Genomic DNA, 21610 nt, shown 5'->3' with positions numbered 1-21610 from the left:
TCGCAGAACACCAGAGACACTTTCTCTAAGAGCAGCCAGCCCCACCCACATTGCACCCTTTCTTGGAAAACTTTTAGTGAGTGGAGGCTCCAAAACTGCAGATTAAATTCTCCCTTAGTCCTAATTTTCATCACGTTGAATATTTTATGCTACTCTGTGTCGGCCTGCAGTTTCTGTTGAGAAATCAACTGACAGTCTGATGGGAGCATCCTTACTATTTACTAGTTGCCTTTCACTTACTACTTTTAGGATTCTTTTTGTCTTTAACATTGTCATCCTAATTATAATGTGTCATGGTGTGAGCCTGTTTGGGTTCATCCTGATTGGTACTCTCTGTGCTTCCTGGACTTGTATGTCCATTTCCTTTGCCAGGTTAGGACAATTTTCAGTCATTATTTCTTTAAATAGGTTCTCAATCTCTTGTTTTCTCTCTTCTCCTTCTGATACCCCTCTGATGCGGATGTTGTTACATGTGATGTTGTCCCAGGGGACTCTTAAACTATCTTTATTTCATTGAAGATTTTTTTTTTTCTGTTCTGATTAGGTGTTTCCTGCTTCCTTGTCTTCCAAATCACTGATTCGATCCTCTGCTTTATCTAGTCTACAAACAAGATTACCCAGAAAAGTTATCATCTAGAATTGAAGGACAGATAAAGAGCTTTTCAGACAAGGAAAAGCTAAAGGAGTTCATCACCACCAAACCAGTATTACAAGAAATGCTAGAGGGACTTCTTTAAGACAGGAAAAATAAAATAAAATTGTGAATAATAACATGGCAATAGTAACATATCTATCAACAATATCTTTCAATGTAAATGGATTAATTGCTCTAATTAAAAACATAAGAGAGCTGAATAGATAAGAAAACAAAACCCTTACATATGCTGTCTACAAGATAATAACTTCAGATTGAAATACACACACAGACGGAAAATAAGAGAATGGAAAAAATGTATTTCATGAAAATATAAATAAACAAACAAACCAAAAAGCTATGGTTGTCGTAGCAATACTTATACCAGATAAAATAAACTTTAAAACAAAGGCTATAACAAGAGACAAAGAAGAACTCAAGAATCCCACTCAGGGTAATTATCTGAAAATACCCACATGCTACAATGAGGGGACACGTGCATCCGTATGTTCATTGCAGCATTGTTTATAATGGCCAAGAGGTGGAGGCAGCCTGGATGTCCATCAATGGAAGAATGGATTAAAAAGTTGGTGGTACATATTTACAACGGAATATTGTTCAGGCATGGAAGGGAATGGGTTTTTACCATCTGCGGCGGCATGCATGGATCTGGAGGGTATTGTGCTGAATGGAGTTTGTCGGACAGAGAAAGACGGATGCCATATGATTTTGCTTATACGTAGAATCTAAAGAACAGACCAAACAAACAAAACAGAAACAAGCTCATAGATACAGAGAACATATTGATGGTTGCCACATGGGAGGGCATTGTGCGTGACCGAAAAAGAGGAAGGGATTAAGAAGGATAAATTGATTTTTACATAGTAGTCATGGGGACATAGGAAATAGCTAAGGAATATAGTCAATAATATTGTAATAACTATATGGTGTCAGATATATACTGGATTTGTTGGGATGGTAGATGGGAAGGGTTTGGGGAGCAAGGTGAAAAAGGTGAAGGGATTAAGAGACAAATTGGTAGTTACAAAATAGTCATGATAATGTGAAGTAAAGCATAAGGAATATGGTCAATAATACAGCAATAACTATTTATAGTGGTAGGTGATACTAGACTAGTCAGGGGAATCACTGCTTAAGTTACATAAATGTCTAACCACTATGCTGTACACCTGAAATTAATATAAAATAATATTGAATGTCAACTGTAATTGAAAATTTTAAAAAGGGAAAAGGTGAAGGGGAATAAGAGGTCCAGATTTTCAGGTATAAAACAAATAAGCCATGGGGATGTAATGTACGACATGGGGAATATAGTCAATCATATTGTGATAGCATTGTACTGTGTCATTGTTCGCTTGACTTATGGTGATCACTTCTTTAGGTATATAAATGTTGAATAACTATGGTGTACCTCTGAAACTAATATAATATCGCATGTTTGCTATATTTTAATAAAAATCTTTTTAAAAAACACTCATTGGTAAAATACAGAAACTAAAATAATTCCTGAATCACAGACTCCTTGGACTGGAAGAAGTAGATCTTGCTAAGTGCTGTCACTCTAAATGTTGGTGTTTTTCTTTTAGCTTGGTATAAAACTTGTTTATTTGTATCTTGTGAGAAATAATAAAAATAATGACCGATTTTCAATGGATAACGTATCTGATTCTATGTGCTTATCAAATTTCTGACAAGCATATTTGTGTTACTTGTTTTTCATCTGAGAAATTGGTTGAGGGACACTCATTCTTCATGTTCCACCCACACTTTTCCAGCTGACAACTCATATTAATGGTCATTTATATGAAACTACTAAGTATCAGTACCTCTACACTGAAGTAAAGGTGGCATTTCAGACTTGTATTTACCATTGTCCTTGATTGGATTGATTTTTTTATCATTGGATGGGTTTCATTGTTATAGGCAGGCTAATTGTAAACCATACTGCAATGTGAAGAAACTTAACCAATAAAGACAGAACATGAAAGCTCCCTCTTCTAAGTTTGGCAGAAACACAGGGCAGCTTAGTCTTTTCCTTTAATATGCTGTCACTGATTTATTGGAGGCTATTACTACAATGCTTGTGGGTATCAAATTATAAAGTTTAAAAAATTTTACAATTAATCCATATTCTCAGAAAAGTTACTTCCAGGTATTCCAGTAAATTAAGCATTACTGAATGAAGAACTTCATGTGATATAAAGAAAAATGATAAGCAAAACAGACTACATTAATGGGATATTTAAATTGTATTTCCTCAGATCCATCTCAATTTTTATCCAGAATCCCTAGTACAAATCAATATGAAATAGTATTTTTACATCATAACTTTCATCAAAGTATTTGATATGTTTTGAAAAGCTACCTACCCCTAAAATGTACATTTTGCATGTGATTTATTAACTACTTCAAGCCAGGGATCTGACGAAATGCCTCATATAGTAATCAGTCTACAGATATTTATGGAATAAATTAAAGTACCAAAATATTGAAATTTCTCACTACTAAAAGAAAATGGCATTATTAACTCCTTCAGTCTTTTTGAAGGTCGTCAACTTTACAACCTTTATAAAAATTTCAAAAATATATTTATTTCCCCTATGTGATTTAATAGCTAAGAATTTAACTTATAAAATATATTTGATATGTCCAAAAATTATGTGTATAAACATAGATTTTACAAAATTGTTGTAAAGAATAGAAACTTTGTTAGGTATTGCACATTTATACATATTTACTTATGTGATATATGCATTTTATAATACCATTTTATTTTTAAAATCTCAATATGTATCAAACATGTATTGATTAATTAACTATAATGCATCCATAGTTTTAATACTACATAGTCATTTTAAAGAGTATCATAAATACTTATGTACTAACATGGAAAGATGTATGATATATAATTATACATACAAGAAAAAAATGAGTGTAAACATTCCCTGTAAAGTAAAAAACTTAGAATAGTTCTATGTATATACCCATGAATATTTTCTCTCTATACATGGATAATTTTGCAAAATATATTTAATAGGTGTTGCCTATTGGAAGGGTATGAAAAGGGGTTTCATTTACTTTTTTCTTTTATAACTGAATGCAGATAAATTTTTAAACATTATTAAATTGACATTATTTCATTGGTAAATTATTACTCATCTCATTATTGCAAGTGAAGTGAGAAGGGAAAGAAGAATATGGCACTGATGAAGTGACAAGGTAATATCATAATCTAGAGTGGAAAATAATATGCACCCCTATATGATTTTAGATAACTGTGTATTAATGGTGCCAGGTAATCTCAGTTTTTAGCTTTGTGCTGGAAAAATAAACTGACTTTTAAAAACGTCTTCCTTTTAATTATAAGTAACTCATGAACTACTGTGGAATCTTCACATGCATAGCTCCCATCTCCTTACTGCATTTTATTGAAGTTTTGAAGCTGCCAAAACTTTAAAGATTTTGGAAAATGCTCCCTTTAGGAAAGTTCTGATTAATTCAGTTTATACTTTTAAAATATCTCTTTCTTCCAGGCTGTTTTGCATGATAATAGTGTTATTTATTTCTTAACATTTCAAATTCTTCAGCTTTTTCATCCTTTCACACCAAAAGTCATAATTATTTCCATAGTAACCATGCTTGTTGTCAGAGGTAGAAATTTTGACTACTGTTGGGTATTTTTTTAAGGAGTAAAGGAACATTTAAACAACAAAAGGTGCTATTTTTTTAAATCTGTCAAGAACTGAGAGAAAAAACAGTATTGGATGTTTCCTTTAATACTTACACTAACTTATAATCACTGCAAGTTATTGCCAAAATTCAACACCATTATTTCTTTAGTAAAATCGTTATAATTAATATCTTCTTTTTTGCAGTCATGCTTTCTTTCTGTACCAAGAGACAAGTCTTAACGTATATAAAATGGAGAATAAATATTTTACCATTTTCAGTTAGGGAATCTGCTCCAAATATCTAATTTTCTGACCATGTTTCTTATTTGTTTGTTTGTTATTTCCATTTTTTATTAAGGTACATTTGGCATAGAATATTGTACTAGTTCTAGATGTACAACATAGTGATTTGACATTTATATGCCTTACGATGTGATTAGTGAAGAATTCTGTTTTTCTTTAGTTCCGTACAAAATATAATCATCTCATTTAGTGTAATATTGTACATCATAACTTAGAAACTAAAAATTAATTTCATTATGCTGTTTGTGAGCAATAGATAATAAGTTTTGCCATAATATTTTCCTGAATACAAGAATAATGAACATAGAAGCAAAATGTATTTTTTCTGCAACTTTCATTGCTTGAAGTTACTTTTAGGCCCCAAAGGATGGAGATACTGAGTTCGTAGAGGGGAGTAGGTTTTATTTTATCATATCTGTAGATATGTTTACAGATGGCAGGTAATTTTACCTGGATCTTCTTGAAAATCATTAAATTAGCACCACCACCAACAGAACACACTTTATAAGGAGGAAAATAGGACACAAACTATCAGACCTATCATGCCCAATGTCAGAAAAGGAATTGGCCATAGATCCCAAACTACAGGTTTCATCCTGCTGGTGTACTGTTCAGTTAATCAGCACATATAACAAAAAGTCAAATGTATTAAGTTAGCAAAATGTTAAATATAAGTGCTTTACTTTGCCATCATATAAGTTCGTTGATGAAATTTTAACCTTTGGAAAAAGTTTTGTTTATATGACTTATTTATATATTAAACAGGAATATACCAAACAGCTATTATGTAAAAAGTGAATGCTGTAGCATGTTCAAAAATAAATGCACACAATCTTTTGTCACAATCTAGCAAAAGTGGCAAATTATGAAAAGGTTAGAAAAAAAGCTAAAAGTGGGCAGTCTGGAACACTCTCAAGTTTCCAAGTTGAAATATGAGGATTAAGTTGTATAGTACATGGCCAAGTCTCTTCTAGGAGGCAGGTGCTCAGCATAGGCATGATCTCAACTGAGAGGGCGAGGTAGAGCTCCCTCTGAGTTTTCAATGAGCTTCCATATTTTGGCTAATTGCGCTACTCCTTTTTTTTTTTTTTTTTTTTGTTAGCTACCTGGTTGGCAATCTCCTCCTGATTTTCACATCTCTATGACCATATTAAAACATTTTCTTGTTTATTTCTGTTTCATCCACCACACCACATGTGAACCTATCCAAGACAGGAATTGTGCCTAGTTTTCTTTTGAATCTCAGGCCAATATTTGGCAAATGGTACAGATCCAATATATGTTTTAAACTATATTGATACGAGTTGATGGATGAATCAGTGAAATAAAAAATGCTACATTTGTCCCACTTCCAAACCCCCACTTGAAATTCTCTAATGTTTTATGTCATTATAATATATTGTCATTATAATATAATATGTCATTATAATATATATATATATATAACTTAGTATTTCAGCATATATATATATATATATGCTGAAATACTAAGTTTTACAACTGAATGTTCTATAGTTTCAGGCAGTTTACAAAACAGTTTAGCATATGCAGTGTTATTTTATTTTCAGGTTAATATTAAGGAATATTCCAATGATATTTTAGGGAAATTTACTACACATTACACTCTATATAGTTGTTGTTTCTATTTGACAGGCAAGGAAGTCAAGCTTCAAAGTGTTTAATTAATTGCTCAAAATCAAAGTAACAAAAGACATTACTCAAGGTCTAAAACAAAAGCATTCCAATTCCTCTTTTCTCACTCCATGGACTGATTCATTTAAGTCATTATGGTATGATTCCAGAAGGACGTTGAATTCTTTAGTAACATGAAACATTAAGCCATAATTATCTATTTACATTTCAGGGTTGTAGCTCCCTCTGACTATTTAGCACTGTGGGGAGAGGCTTCTCTGTCTTGAAAAAGATTAGTGGCTGGCTGATTGAGATATGATCTGTGCTTTCAAAATTGAGATGCTGTGAGTGAGAGGGAATCCATTGTCAAGCCCCAGATACTGCTCCCATCAGAGAGAGGGAAAAAAATTACTCCTGCAGCAAATATCCTTCAATTTCTTATAGGAAATTCAGCTATATTATAATCTCATGGGACCACGATCATATACTTGTTCCATCATTGACCAAAATGTCATTATGTGGTGCATGAACGTATTAAAAATCATGCATTTATACTGATATATTGGATTCTAATTCAATGCTATTAGGTTCATTTTAGCGAATGCTCTTTCCTTTTTGTAATTTCTTTTTTTTTTAATTTTATTATTATTTTTAATTAAATTTATTGGAGTGACATTGGTTAGTAAAATTATATAGGTTTCAAGTGAACAATTCTATAATACATCATCTATATCTCACATTGTGTGTTCACCACCCAGAGTCAGTTCTCCTTCCATCACCATATATGTTTGATCCCGTTTATCCTCTTCTACTTACTTGCCCCCGCCTTACCCTCTGGTAACCATTAAACTGTTGTCTGTGTCAAGGAGGTTTATTGTTTTTTATTAATTAAAAGTTATTGGGGTGACAATGGTCAACAAAACTACATAGGTTTCAGGTGTCAAGGTGGTGAACCCATACGCAATACATAGATGATGTATTATAGAATTGTAGTAATTTATTTCTCCAACAGTTATTTGGCTCTAAATCTGGACTTTCTATTCTATTTTAATGTCATTTAGTCTATTCTATCATCATCCTATTTTAATTATAGAGGTTTTATAGTATGTTTCAATCTTGTAGGACTAGTCACGCTTTGTAGTTTCTCTTTCAGTAATTTTCTGGCTATTCTTGCATATTTGTTTCATTTAACCTTTTGTATGATCTTGCCAAGCCATATAAAATAGTTTGTTAGCATTTGTATTGAGATTGAATTTCATTTATAAATTAACTACAGGAGAAATAAAATTATTCTCTTTTATTCTCTTGTTATTTTCTAGTGTTTGAAATCTGAAATTTAATTGCTTTAATTTTGGTATTTTATTTACATCAACGTAAGTGTTCAGTACAATGAATTTCCTTTCCTCATTGCTTCACATGCATCTGTATGTTCAGTTCTATATGTTTTTATTTTAATCCGTAATTTTAGTTTGTAAGTTCTGTTTCAATTAGAAGTTGATTAATAGAAATTTGTTTTTTATCTCCATGTGAATGAATCTTTCTGTTTTTTGCTAGTTATTTTATGATCAAAAATTGTATTCTGTAATAGTGCTATTTTATGAAACCAGTATTTTTGTGTGTGTGTGATTTGGTTAATAAATGAAACCATTTTGTGAAATGGTTAATAAATCAACGATTATTGTGAAAGTGTAGGGCACTTACAAACAGTGTGCATCCCTTACTGTCAGGGTGACGATTTTGATAGGTATATAAGACATATTCCATTTATTATGTTGTTTAAATCTTGTATTCTCTTATGTATTTTTCCACTTATTCTGCCTGGTACTAAAACTAATGTGGCAAATTCTTCAATTATTTGTATGTTACTATATATGTCTACTTGCATTTCCTATGTTTTTTTGTTGTTGTTGTTGTTATTTTTTTATTAAGTGGCCACTACGTTATTTGTTGTATACATATTCATTAGTGTTACATCTTAATTGTGTATCTTAGTTTTTAGTATTAAAAAGTGTCCTGTGCTTTAGAATTGAATTATACCTTAATAGCCTTATATCGAGATTACTAGGCCTGCTCTCTTTTGCCTACCATTTGCCTGGTGTATATTTAACCATTCGTGTATTTTTTTCAGTTTCTGCATAATTTTGTTTCAGGTGTATTCTTATAAGTGACAAATATTTAAATTTTGCATCATAAGGCAAATTGAAAATCAATTTCATTTAATTGGTAAGATTACTCACATTTGTTTTTATAACTATGTTTGGTTTCAAATCAACCATAATTTATATTAGGTTTTTTGTTGTATTTCCTGTGTGCCTTTCTCTATAAGATGCCATTTTTGCTTTCTTTCGGTTTTTAGGATGGTTTATATTTTTGTTTTAGCTGACAATTTTCCATTTATTCTCCTGTTTATCAGGAATTCTCTTTTAGCATCTTGGAGGTTTTTCTTTTTAATTCTTTCCTTTTTCCTAGTCCTCCCAATATTAGTTGCATTATTTCTACTTGATCACAATACATAATATTTGAAAAACAGTCTTCCACTCTCCTCCCTAAATTTGCTTTAGTGTGAGATGTGTACTTGTATATTTTAAAACTACTTTCCATTATTTTTTAATATTTTAGTTATTTTGATGAAATTTTGAGTCATTATTTTATTTGCTAAAGCTATTCATCTTGTACAGGTTAAGAATCTAAGACCTACAGATCAAATTTGTTTGTCTTACTGTTTGAAGAAATAAAACTTTATTGGAACAGAGGCACAATTGTTTGTGTATGTATTATATATATGGCTTCCTTTGCACTGCAATGATATAGTTGAGTAGTTCTAAAAGAGACTCACAAATCCTAAACTATTTACTATCTGGCCATTTGCAGAAAATATTTACTGATTCTTGGTATAGTGTTTTCCTCAAACAGGGTTCATGGATGTAGAATTCTCTAAGTTCTTACATGTTGAAAACTAGCCTTGATATTTGAAGAAAAACATAGATGGATATAGAATCTTTGCATCACACTTGCTCATTGATTTTTTCTTTTAATGAATGCTTCACTATTTTTGCATGCTTTTGTGTTTTGAAATGCATTTTGATAGTCTATTTTTTCTTTGCCACTGTCAGTTATTTGATATTTTGCTTCAAGTTCTTGAGGACTATATCATTATCTTTGAAATCTAATAGACTCACTAAGATATGTTTTGAAGTTTATCATTTTAAGTAATCTGTCCAAATACCATATGAGACCTTTCAATTTTATACATACTGGTCATTTTAAATTCATGGTATGTTTTCTTGGGATAGAGTTTTAAACATTAGTTCTGTTCCATTTTTTTCCATAAAGGATTCCAATAATACAGATACTATTACTTCTTGGCCTTCCGTTTTCACTATTTTCTCTGTTGATCTGATTTTTCCTTTTTACTTTATGGTGCTTTTCATTTCATTGGTGTTTAACTGCCTTCCATGTCTATGACTAAAATTTTATTTCAGTATATTCTTTCTTGGGAACCTTATATTTTATTGTTCAAGCCCAAGATAATTTTGTCTATTTTCATCGATTTCAATACTGAGTTCAAATAACTCCTTTATTTATCTCCAGTAGTTATATGTTTTGTTTTTGGTTTTGTTTCAAGGTCATTTTCATATTCTAAAACATTTGTTTGAGTATATTGAATTCTGTTTGAAATGTAGATTACAGTTTTCTTCTGCTTCATGGTTATTTTCCTGTTTTAATTTAATTTTCCTGCTTTTTGTAACAGTTCTCTACGGTCTTTACTTTGGTTAACTTTTCTTATATTGAGGTGTTTTACATGATTCCTATTTTTATGACTCTCTTTTCTGTCAGGTTAGCAAATCAAAGAAACCTTAGCACAGTTCATTGGCTTTTTGCGCTAGTGGTGGGAGTAGTGGTTTTCTTTTGGTTCATAGTACCCTAAATCTCCCTATTCTTTTTCCTTTACCATCTAATTACCAAAGGAATTTTTTCTTCCCTTTTACTTTTTCTTTTCTCCAGAATTTATAGGTTAGGACCGTTCCTTAAATTGTACTTGTACTTTTAAACCAGCTTGCTTCATTAAACAGAACATGTTCCTTTAAATCACAATCACATGCTTGGCAATTTTTATGTTTGTCCCTTTAAGAATTGAATACTTTGAATCCTTTTAACATAGTTCACGGTCTGATAGTTTTGATTACTTTTTTTTTTTTTTTTTTTTTTTTTGGTATTCATATTTAGGAAGGAATTAATCTTTCTAGTTTCACCTCACTCTCAGGCCTCTTCATTAAGTGTCCCAACACTATGTATTTCTCACAGTTTTCTTGTTCTGTCACTAAGCTCTGTGGCAAGGTAAGGGGCAGTTAGAAGCATATGAGAACTTGATACTGACATTCTTTTTGTTTCCCCCTTTCTTTCCCCTCATAGTTATTTTGTAGTTTTGGCATTCTCTGTCTTCAGGTAATCATGAAGATAGGGCATTACACAGAATTTTTGCTAATGTGAGGTAATTTAATACCACTTGGGAAAAATATTTTGAAGAGGTACTTTATTATGTCTCCATTGTCTACAAAGGGCAGTTTCTTAATGAACATCCTCCAGTATGTGTTTCTATCAGCACTGAGAGTTAATTTTCCACTGGCTTATATTCACCTAAAGTCACATAAAGTATTAGAGGCATAATTGTTCTTGCCTCAATGGCTTTTTCTGAAAGATCAGAGTTTAAACAATAATTGAGCTTTAAAATATTTCTGTGAACTTAATGCTGAGCAGTACAATGTTATCTCTAATTCATTTATAGTAAAAGCAAACCTTCTGAAAATGTTGTTTTACTTATATTTTCACGGAGAAATAACCATAGTAGTATTCTTTAGAAAATTCCCCATTCACAGGCTGATAATTGCTCTTCTGATCCCTCAAAGGTGACATAAATAAAGGTTTCAAAATCAGAGAGGAAATTGTAATTTACTATATAAATTACAATAAAATAATGAAGCATTCTGTGGAAACCTTGAACTTCTCATCAAGAGGATATCTGAGAGAAGAAAATAGGTTTTCCAGGAAACAAGTCTTAAAGCATGATTTCAAACTAACACTTTGTCAGGAGGTGCAATCCCAGGGGAGATAGACTGAGGGAGAAAAGGAAATGGTGGAAGGTTGAAGAGAGTGAAGAAGGTAAGCAAACACAAAGAGATGCAGTATAGATTGGGTACAATTCTTAAGAAAACAGATGATATAATTAATGTAAAATGTTTCCAATAGAGCCCTTGCTTCTTATAACAGTTAAGAGGAAGGACAAGCTATTTATCTGCTGGGTGCTTCCTGTCTCCTGCTTTTCATTGGTACTTCTGCTTATAGTACCTGGCCCATCCAGGTAGCCTCAGAGAAGCTGGAACTTTCGTGGTTCTCATTTTATTGGACCTGAGTTCAAGACCTGTTTTTCTTGCCCCTTCTCTTCCTTCTTTTTCAGATGAATGGTGTGGTCTGCTCATTAATGACATCCTCATGTTAAGTCACATGCACAGAAGCCAGATTTTTTGACTTTGAGAATGACTGAGCCATCACTGAGGCAGCTGTAGCCCAGAGCCAAGGTAAGTAGCATAGATGTAGAGGGCAGGTAAGGCTGACCTCATCTGGGATAATGCATAATGCAGCCCTTTATGGTGCCTAATATAAGACCTACATATGCCAATTGGTATGTGTTAACCTATAATTTAATGAAATACACAATATATAATATTCATATTTTAATACTCTATTATTTTGGACTTTGAGATGTGCAATTGATTTTGTTTTTCAGTTAAGTGCAATTCTTTCTTAATCAGACATGGGGAAATACAACGAAACAATAATTGAATTTTCTCTTCCTGCAATATACTAGTTAGAAAACAAATAACAAAATAATTCTTGTTTTGTTTTTATAGACCAAGATCAAGGTTTTGTTTGTTTGTTTTCTGGGTTTTTTTTTTAACCTTTAATACAATTTAAAGAATATATTGATTATTTTATTTCAATGTGTAAGGAAAGAATAATTTCCCTTTTATTTTAATGATAATTTCCTTTTGAAAGCCGGAACAACATGCTAAGCAGATTGTTATTTCCCTTTATAGAGCAATTGAGCAATTTTACTCAGCGTCTTCTTCAATAGGAAACACATTAACTTGATGCACATGAAAATTTTGGGCCTATTTTGTTTTCTTTTATTTTTATATTTACCTTTAGACTTCGTGTAGACGACCTTCTCCCCTTTCCCCACATAACAAAGAATGTTATCAAATTAAAATTGAGCACTGGTTTAATGAATTAACTTTACAACCATCCTGTTTCGATCCTGAGTAATTCCACTCACACAGTACTCCAGATATTGAGGAAATTAAAAGTATTCCTTTCAACAAGCCTTTGATAATGAGATTGAAATATATTCTAGCCTTATAGTGGCACTGATTAGTGGATAAGACATAAATGTGATGATATAATTTATTTGTCTAGAAGGCTAAGAAAATAGGGGCACATTCTTTGTAGTTTGGTTTATATAATAGAAATAAAAGTCAAGCATTTAGGGTATATATAAATTTCAATGGAAATAATGGCAGTATAATTCTAAGTACAATAGAAATCAATACACTTAGAAAACAATGAAGCTCAGGAGACTTAAAATATAGAACAATGGGGGAAAATTTAAGACTAAGTAGTTGAAGAAATCTGAGTGGAATATGTAGAAATAATGGTCATAAAATAATTATTAGAACTACCTTTATTTTTATATACTTTATGCATATATACTTTGGAGACTATCAGAGAGCACAGTAAGTACTCATTATTCATACACTGGATTAATTTTCATGAATGAATAAGTAAAATAAATTATTCAAGTTCCCTAAGTCACTTGCTCTCACCATCAGTAGAGTAAGAAATATAAAAATGGTTAAAATCTGGACCTATAGTTTACAAATATAGACAGCTTCCTTTTAGTGATGTTCTATCATTTTTGGATTTCCTTCAGTTAGTCTATAACGGCTAGAATTATAAGAGATTCTTCCCTGTGCTGCTGAATTTAGTTTATATGTCAACAACACAAGTGGATAGTGAGTTCACATGAGTTCATCCCAGAAAAATTAGTTTTACATATCTTGGACAGAAACCTTTCAGCTCTGATGGCCTGCAAGTTTCTTCTCATTATCGTGATGTTTCATTGGAATCTAATTTTTACTAGTCATTGCAGACATTGTAGGGCTCTCAGCAGCAATTTCTATTTTAGATAACCACCCTTTCTTCTCTTCTAGTTTCCAGGACTGTTATTATTAATTTAAGTTCTGAAGGCAACACTTCATATTTAAGTCTCTGAGTTATGTGAGTGGAATGATCTCCAGTAACAATTTATTAAGAATGAGTCCATGAGAAGGTCCAAGATAGCAGATTAGGTAAACACTACCTGCTGCCTCCCAGGATCACACCAGAATTAGAAGTAAATTATAGAACAATCAACCTCAAAAGTCATCGGAAGACTAGCTGAACAGAACCCCTATAACTAAGGATTTAAAGAAGACGCCACATCAAGACTGCAAGAACACACAGACATTCATGCAATAAACTTTATATTATATATAGTTTATATATTTATATAATTATATAAACTATACATATATAATATAAACTATATATAATACAAACTACATATAAATATATATATAAACTATAAAGATATATGTATCCCTATGTTCATTGCAGCATAATTCACAGTGGCTAACACATGGGAAAAAACAAAATGTCCTTTGATAGATGACTGGATAAAGAAGATGTGGTATATATACACAGTGTACTACTCGGTCATAAAAAATACGAAGTATTGGCATTCATGACAACATGGATGGATCTTGAGATTACATGCTAAGCAAAACAAGTCAGACAGCAAAAAGTAGAGAACCATATGACTTCACTCATATCACATGTGGGATATAAAACTGAAAGCAACAAATGAACAAGACAAACAAAGAAACAAAAACTCATAAACGCAGGCAAGGGTTTAGTGGTTAGAAGAGGGTAAAAGGGGAGGGACAGTGGTAGAAGAGGATAAAAGGGATCAACTCCCTTGAGATGGAAGGAGAATTGACCCTGGGTGCTGAACACACAATGCAATATATAAATGGTGTATTACACAAATGTAGGCTTGAAATCTATACAATTTTAATAATTAATGTCATCCCAATAAGTTTAATAATTTTGTTTTTAAAAAGAGAATGAGTATAAGCAACATTTTTTTCTGCCTGTTTCTGCCTTCAATAGGTACCTTTAGAAGTGTAATTCTCACCTCTCCATAGAAAGTATACCCTCTTTTGTCAGAATAGTTGATAAGAAAAAACCCTACATGATCCTTTGACCACTTAAAATCCTGAACTTTTGTCCATTTTTCTCAAGATATTGGTTCCGGTTTTAAAAACATTGTTAATCTTAAAGAAAAAGAAAATAGTGACCAAAGGAGTGAGTTTTTAAATTGGCATTGCTTTTCTTTTGTTTGTTTGTTTTTCATTTGTTTGTTTTTCAGTATGAAATATTGCTAACTTTGAAGCATCTCAACAGTATTCTCCAAGACCTATTCAAAAGCCTCTTCTCTTACATGTAGAAAGTATTTGTGGTCATGCTTCTAAGACCACCTCCCTTAAATTCCCTCACGTTTCTCAATGAAAAGAACCCAGAAATATACAAACATTAAAAAAGAAAAAAACCTGCACTAGCAATTAAAACTAAAGAAAAGTGACATCCATTAACATTGTATGTGCCTGCTAGACATAATGCAGACAAGTGAACTATAGCTGAATCTTGAACTTTCACAATATGAAATAACGACTTTACTGTGAAGCTTGTGGAAGATGACTTAAGACTTCGCCATAAAATCATTTCTATTTTTCAGATGGCTTTGCTCTGCCTCCAGAAAACAGACCACTTCTTGGATGGAGATGGGAAGGTGGGAGAATAGGGGATAAAGGGCAAAACCGAGAACCTACTAGTTTCTTCTGAGCTGTAACTTGCTGTGTCAAGCCCCACAGATAATTCCTGTCATCTAGATTCTATATCCAAATTTTCTCCTGATACAGAGTGTATGATTTTGCTCTAAATATTTTATCCACGTAAGTGTAGTTGGAAATAAACTTAGCTTTTAAGGTCAAGAGTCTAATATGATTTGCCTCTCAGAACCCTTGTCTCATTGCATAATCTAATGTCAATCTGTTGACATTACATCACTTATTTATTCTGATGGTGAGATGAGGCCATCAGAAAGAACGAGATAAAAAGGAAAAGAGAGGTTTGCGACCAAGACCACAGAAAAGCTAACCTAAACTGCTAATTCCTAGAAATTCCCAATGAAGAACTTTAGCCAAATCTATTTTACCATACCTGCAATTGGGAAGAAGCATTCTACAGGAATGGGAGCTAAGCTGATGTCATTGAGACAAATGAATTCAAGAACACAGCGCTACAATATTTGAGAAGTCCACCTTTTGATTCACAAACTCATTTTGTTAGCCTTTTCTTGAATCTGGTGATTTTCTCTCTTGGAGTTAGAGTAAGAGAGAGACAATCCTCCTCTTTTACATATAGTCATATACGCAAGTAACATTAGAGAACAGGACCGATATATATTAAACAATGCAATTATTTACTTTGAATGACTTACAAAGTTTTTCAGTGATGTAGTTCTGATATCTGAATTTTCTCTTTAGAAGCCTTTCATAATTTTATAGTTGTCTCCCAAATTACAATTAAGTTCCTTGCCATTCAAGGACGTCCTCAATTTCACCCCAACCACACATTTCCTTTATTATATCATTATCATCTGGTGCTATAAAATTACAAAGTAAACATTCTTAAAATTTAATTTCATGTCTTTTCATTTATTTATTTTTTTCCCAATGGAAAGTTTATTTTTTTTCATCATTTCCTCACATATAACTTTGCCCTCTTGAAGATTTATATAATACAAGTTTCCGAAGTCCATTTGGCTTTTTCCCCTCTCCCTACCCTTTGCCCTTTACCCAGCTCTGCGTATTGTTTTTATTTACTTTAAATCCTGTATAACTATTTCTTTGCTTAACATTGTCTTTCTATGTATGTTATTACATATGTCATACATATTATTGTATATTATTAATATATACCAAAAAATACAGTGTATTATAATTATGCTATAATTATAATCATTATATAATTATAATAATCCAATTATATGTGTAATACATATTATAATTGTAGGTATGGATTATATATGTCATATCTTTCATACTATAGTTAAAGCAGAGAGACTGAAAGACTGATCCAATTTCCTGCTCAGTTAGAATCAGTATATGAATTTGAAGAATGCCTGAAAATGTGGAGGGTTTATCCTAGTGAGTCAAACCAGAGATTGCAAAGCTGGGAATTACTGTCCCTTCACATTGACTATCAGCACGCCTTGTGCATAAGGGGCCTTCAAAATATTTCTTCAATACATGTTCAACACTAAATATTCATTTTAAAAATATGAGTCATTAAGATAAATAAAATAATACAGAGTTTAAATTCGGAACTCCACCAACCAACTCAACCACTTTTCTGTACACTGAAGTAAGATTTTTTAAACTGCAAATATTTTCCCCTACAGTAATCTGCAGTCATTAAGATGATTTTATTTTATATTTTGTTGTAAAATAGAATTTGGTTGTCTGAGGCCGTTTTCATAATCATTCTTTAGAAACTTTTTCATATTACATTAGTAAATCTTTCCTCCACCCCAAAGAAGATTTATGTTATTTTCCTGTATATCTATCTTTTTTATCCCTCCCAAAGACAAAACTCCTGGACTCGGATATTAATGCCAAGTCATGTAATAGGATAAACAGGCCATTACCATAAAAAAATACACACCTCTTTTTTATTGAAAACTCATTTTATGGCAGAAGGAAACTAAAATTTGCATTTAAATAGAGACTATTCAAGTAAGATACTGCACTAGAGTTTTAAAGTATATGATTTTAATAAGTTTGATAAATACTGTCACCATCACAGATTTTTTGGGAGAGGATTTAAGGAGCAAAAGACTATTTCCCACGCTAACAACCTTAAACATGTACAATCTCTTTGTTGATGAATTTTTATCTACACTATGTTCTCCATAAATAACAGAGGCATTTTTCAATATTGAAATTGTTTAAAGGTTTAAAACATTATATGGTATGGTTAGATTTTTCACTATGTAAAAATCAGTTAAATCCTAGATGTGACTATCCTGTACTAAAATCATTTACTGTCAGTCATCTCCTAGGGTATAAAAATGTATGAGTTTCTCTCTCAGCAGACTATTACTCTGCAGTATCTCAAAGATAAAGTTTCTGATACAAACTATATCTTGGATGAAACCATTACTATCCAATTGAGGTGAATAAAAATGCAGACTATGACAGTGATTCTAAAATTGACGAAGTTTAACAATTATATGTGAGTTTACAAAAAAAATATATAAATCCAAAGATTCTAATTCTAATTTCGGTGGCATTGACAGAGCACCCCAATCAATACCTGTTGTCTACAGAAACAGAAATGGTGGGTGGTAATGGATGATGCTAAATAACAAAGACGTTATATTAGTCTTGTGTTGACATAGAGGTTAAATGATTAAAATAAGTTCATGTAATCTTAATTCTTACCTGACACTAACCTTGATTAATGATAATGATAATAATAATAATAATAATTGGAACAAGAATCAAACACAAAGGTAGGATTTTCCTTTGGAGGAATTGATAACAATCAATCACAGTTCCCAAGAAATATTTTTCTCTTGCATTAGGACCTTGTTTGGTGTAGCATTAACAGATAAATTCTGAATGATGCATGTAAAAAACATAATTCACAAAAGAAGCTTTTTGAATTTGGATGCTTCCCAGTTTTATAGTCTATTAGTCACATAAATGTAAACAGTTTATTTGACTACTTCCCATTATCCAGACATGTTTGCTCTTAAAATCTATAATTCTAGGGTTATTTACAATAAACAATCTATAGAGACAAAATATATCCTACTAAAAATCATTTTTTTTTTTTTTTTAAATAGAGACCTTCAGAAACTCTATTGGAGGCCATTCATTTCTATTCCATCTTTGCAAAGATTTTCATCTCCAAGAAGAGAACCATGGGCTTCCTGTCATAACTTTACTTCCCACATCTATCCTTAAACTGATCATAAAGCCCCTCATATATATATGTATATGTGAGTGTGTGTGTATATATATATATATATATATATAGCTAGTCTATCTTTGCACACTACATCCATACTTATTCCTTAAAGTCCCAAAAGAATAGTTAATGTTACATGTCTGACATAGACTTTACTTTCTTTCCTGATTTTATATATATATATATATATATATATATATATATATATATATATACCCTTTTTCTTAAAGTAACTACTATTACTAGCTATTGGGTTGGTGCAAAAGTAATTGCAGTTTTTTCAATTATTTATAACATTTTAAACCGCAATTACTTTTGCACCAACCTAATAGTAAAGACATACATGAATCTGAATTTACGCCCCTTTTGTTATATCTGAACAAGCTCTCCTGCATGGTTTGATATTATTTATTCATGGTATGATAAAGTTAATGGATTATTTACATTATCAGCACTAATGCATTTTTCAAATCAAAGTATCTTTGAATAAGGAAGAACCTGACATTAATTAACCTTGTACAGTATTTTCTGTACAATGTTCTAACAAGTACTGCCAGAACAAATCCAGAGGGTAAATATTTAGCTAAGTTGACGTACCCAATCATGTTCAATGAACTCTGAGCATTTCTCCTATCCCCCCCGCCCCCATCACCTTCTGTGGAGTGAGTGATGTCCAATGGAATACATAGAATAACAGAAGGAGAAAAAAGTGCCTGGGAAACTCACAGGCTTAATGACAAATTTCTGAATAAGTAAGAGAGGCAGAAATTAAAATGAACTTTTCAATTGCACTTTAAAGTTTACCAAGTTTCTGAACCTATACATTCATTTAATTCTTACAATAAGCCTATTCTATATTATAAACTTTACTTTAGAGATGAGAAATGGAACCTTCATGCATTTAATTAATTTATGTAAGCTCACACAGCAAATAATAGAAGCAGGATTGAGTTGGGTGTTTCTTAATGCCTAAACCAGCTCTCTTTTCATTACAACCATATTTTCCAATGTGTGCTCTGTGGAAAAGTATTATGGTCAGGGGAAGGGAGAGGCCTCATGGTAAATGAAGTTTGACAAATGTTGAAATAAACAAATGCTCCAGTATTTCTTAAATATAAAATTCCTCATAATTTGCAATGTATTATATTATCATATAATTTGAATTTTATAAAGGGGGATATTGATTCTAAAATTTACCAACTTAATTTAACTTTGGGTTTGCTCTGTAGCAGACTTAACCCTGGGACTAGGGTTCCTTAAAATTCTTCCTGAAAAATACTGGCCTTTGTGTTTCTGAACATTGTTGTTTAGATTCCAAGTGTCAGAGAAGGGACAGTTTCACTCAATCTGCATGGGGATTCTGGCTAGGAAAAATACCCCTACTTAGGAGAATCATCTGAAATCCATGACGGATAAATACAGGAGATGTTTAAATTAATATTAGCTGTAAGAAGAAATGGAATCAATAGGTCAATGATGCATCTGCCCTTCTGCCTTTTGCTGATGCAAATGAAAATGTAAAATATTTGTTTAAATAGTACAAGTGAAACTAATATAGCCTGAAACTTCAGTCTCAATATTGAGAACCCCAAATACCACGGTGTTTTATGGTGAACACAGATAGATTTCCAACACTGAACATTTATAGCAATTATTTTCTCAGTTAGTTTCACTATACCTGATTTATGATTTTGTAAAATGGACTTGCTCTCTTATCTCGCACTGGGCTCGTTTCCTGGTGCTTCCAAAAGTCCTCTTTTTCTATTTTTTCTTTTCTTTTTTTTTAATTTAAAAAGAAAACAATCACTGCAGTGTATTGTGCTGAATTACATCTAAAATTCCAAACCATTTCTGCAGCAAATTCTATTTAGTGGTCCAAATATCCTATTTTAATAAGGGTTTCAACAGTGAGATAAAAATTAAATGCTTACTAGAGTGATGCGTTAATAACTCAAAATCTTTATTATAGCAGTGTCCAATTTAATTAAACCCTATACTACAAACTGTGGGCCTTCATATCATGGAACCCTGTGTTGAGTGTTTTATAGCTGAGCTATTTAAAGAAAAGTAGTTTTCTCATGTTTCAGAATATGACAGAGGTTCTCCACTTACGAGAGAATGATCATTGTTGTCAATTGGGAGAACAAAACACCCAATACAAACCGGACACTGACAACAAAGTCACAATTTTTATTTTATTAAAGAGTTCTGCACAATTCCCTGATGGTTACTACTAACCTACATTTTAAGTAACTATTTTAAAATAGAAGAAAATTGAAAATAAAAATGGAAGATGAATGAGGTGTCGCATGTGAATTTCCATTGACACAAAGGTGGAGAACTTGACTCAAGTTTTAAGAAGCAAATGAATAGGCGTCTGATTATTCAAATACTACTGAGTTTTCTGGTGATACTACTCCTCAGGAAAGGCTCCTAAATTTTCTTTCTACTTTTTCCTTATTCCATTACTACTAAGGGTCTCAGGATTGGAATAGTGGATTTCAAACTTGAGCATGAATGAGACTCAACTGGAGAGCTTGTTAAAAGCAGACTCCTGGGCCTCTGTCAGAGATTCCAATTCAATAGGTCTGGATGAGGCTCAAGAATTTGAATTCCTACCTAATAACTTTCTAAGTACTGCTGCTGCTGCTGCACCAGAAATAGCACTCTGAGAACAGTTGGTGTAGAATAAAGACATCTGACTCTCTTACAGGGTATTAATAGAAACATATATGGGCATATATGGGAAAAAAGCAGAGTGAGTGAGAGAGAGAGAGAGAGAGAGAGAGAGAGAGAGAGAAGTAAACAATTTGACCTTGCCCAAAATTAAATGTGGCCTTTGTCTAAGGTTCCTAAGTGGTAACCTCTAAACCTTTGGCATTTCTGAGTGATAGAAATGCCTTTTATTCATGGTGGGCCCCTCTGACCACAGCTAATAGTTTATGCTAATGGATGGCTCAGAGTCTGAACAGCCACACCTAAGAGTCTTAGGATGTGGGCTGGCCCTGCCAGAAAGACTAACCCTGTGATTTAGGTTAGGGCTTTAGGTCAGATGTTTCACTTGACATAGGAACTGAGTTCAACCATGTAGACAATAAATTAATCAGGATTACAGAATGAAGCCTGGAAAATTCTCTAAACACTGAAGGTCAGG

Source organism: Rhinolophus sinicus, chromosome 2 (assembly GCF_057876585.1).
Source record: "Rhinolophus sinicus isolate RSI-liver-muscle chromosome 2, RSI-T2T, whole genome shotgun sequence".
Taxonomy (NCBI): domain Eukaryota; kingdom Metazoa; phylum Chordata; class Mammalia; order Chiroptera; family Rhinolophidae; genus Rhinolophus; species Rhinolophus sinicus.
The sequence above is the reverse complement of the archived record's forward strand: the minus strand, read 5'-3'. Positions refer to the sequence as shown.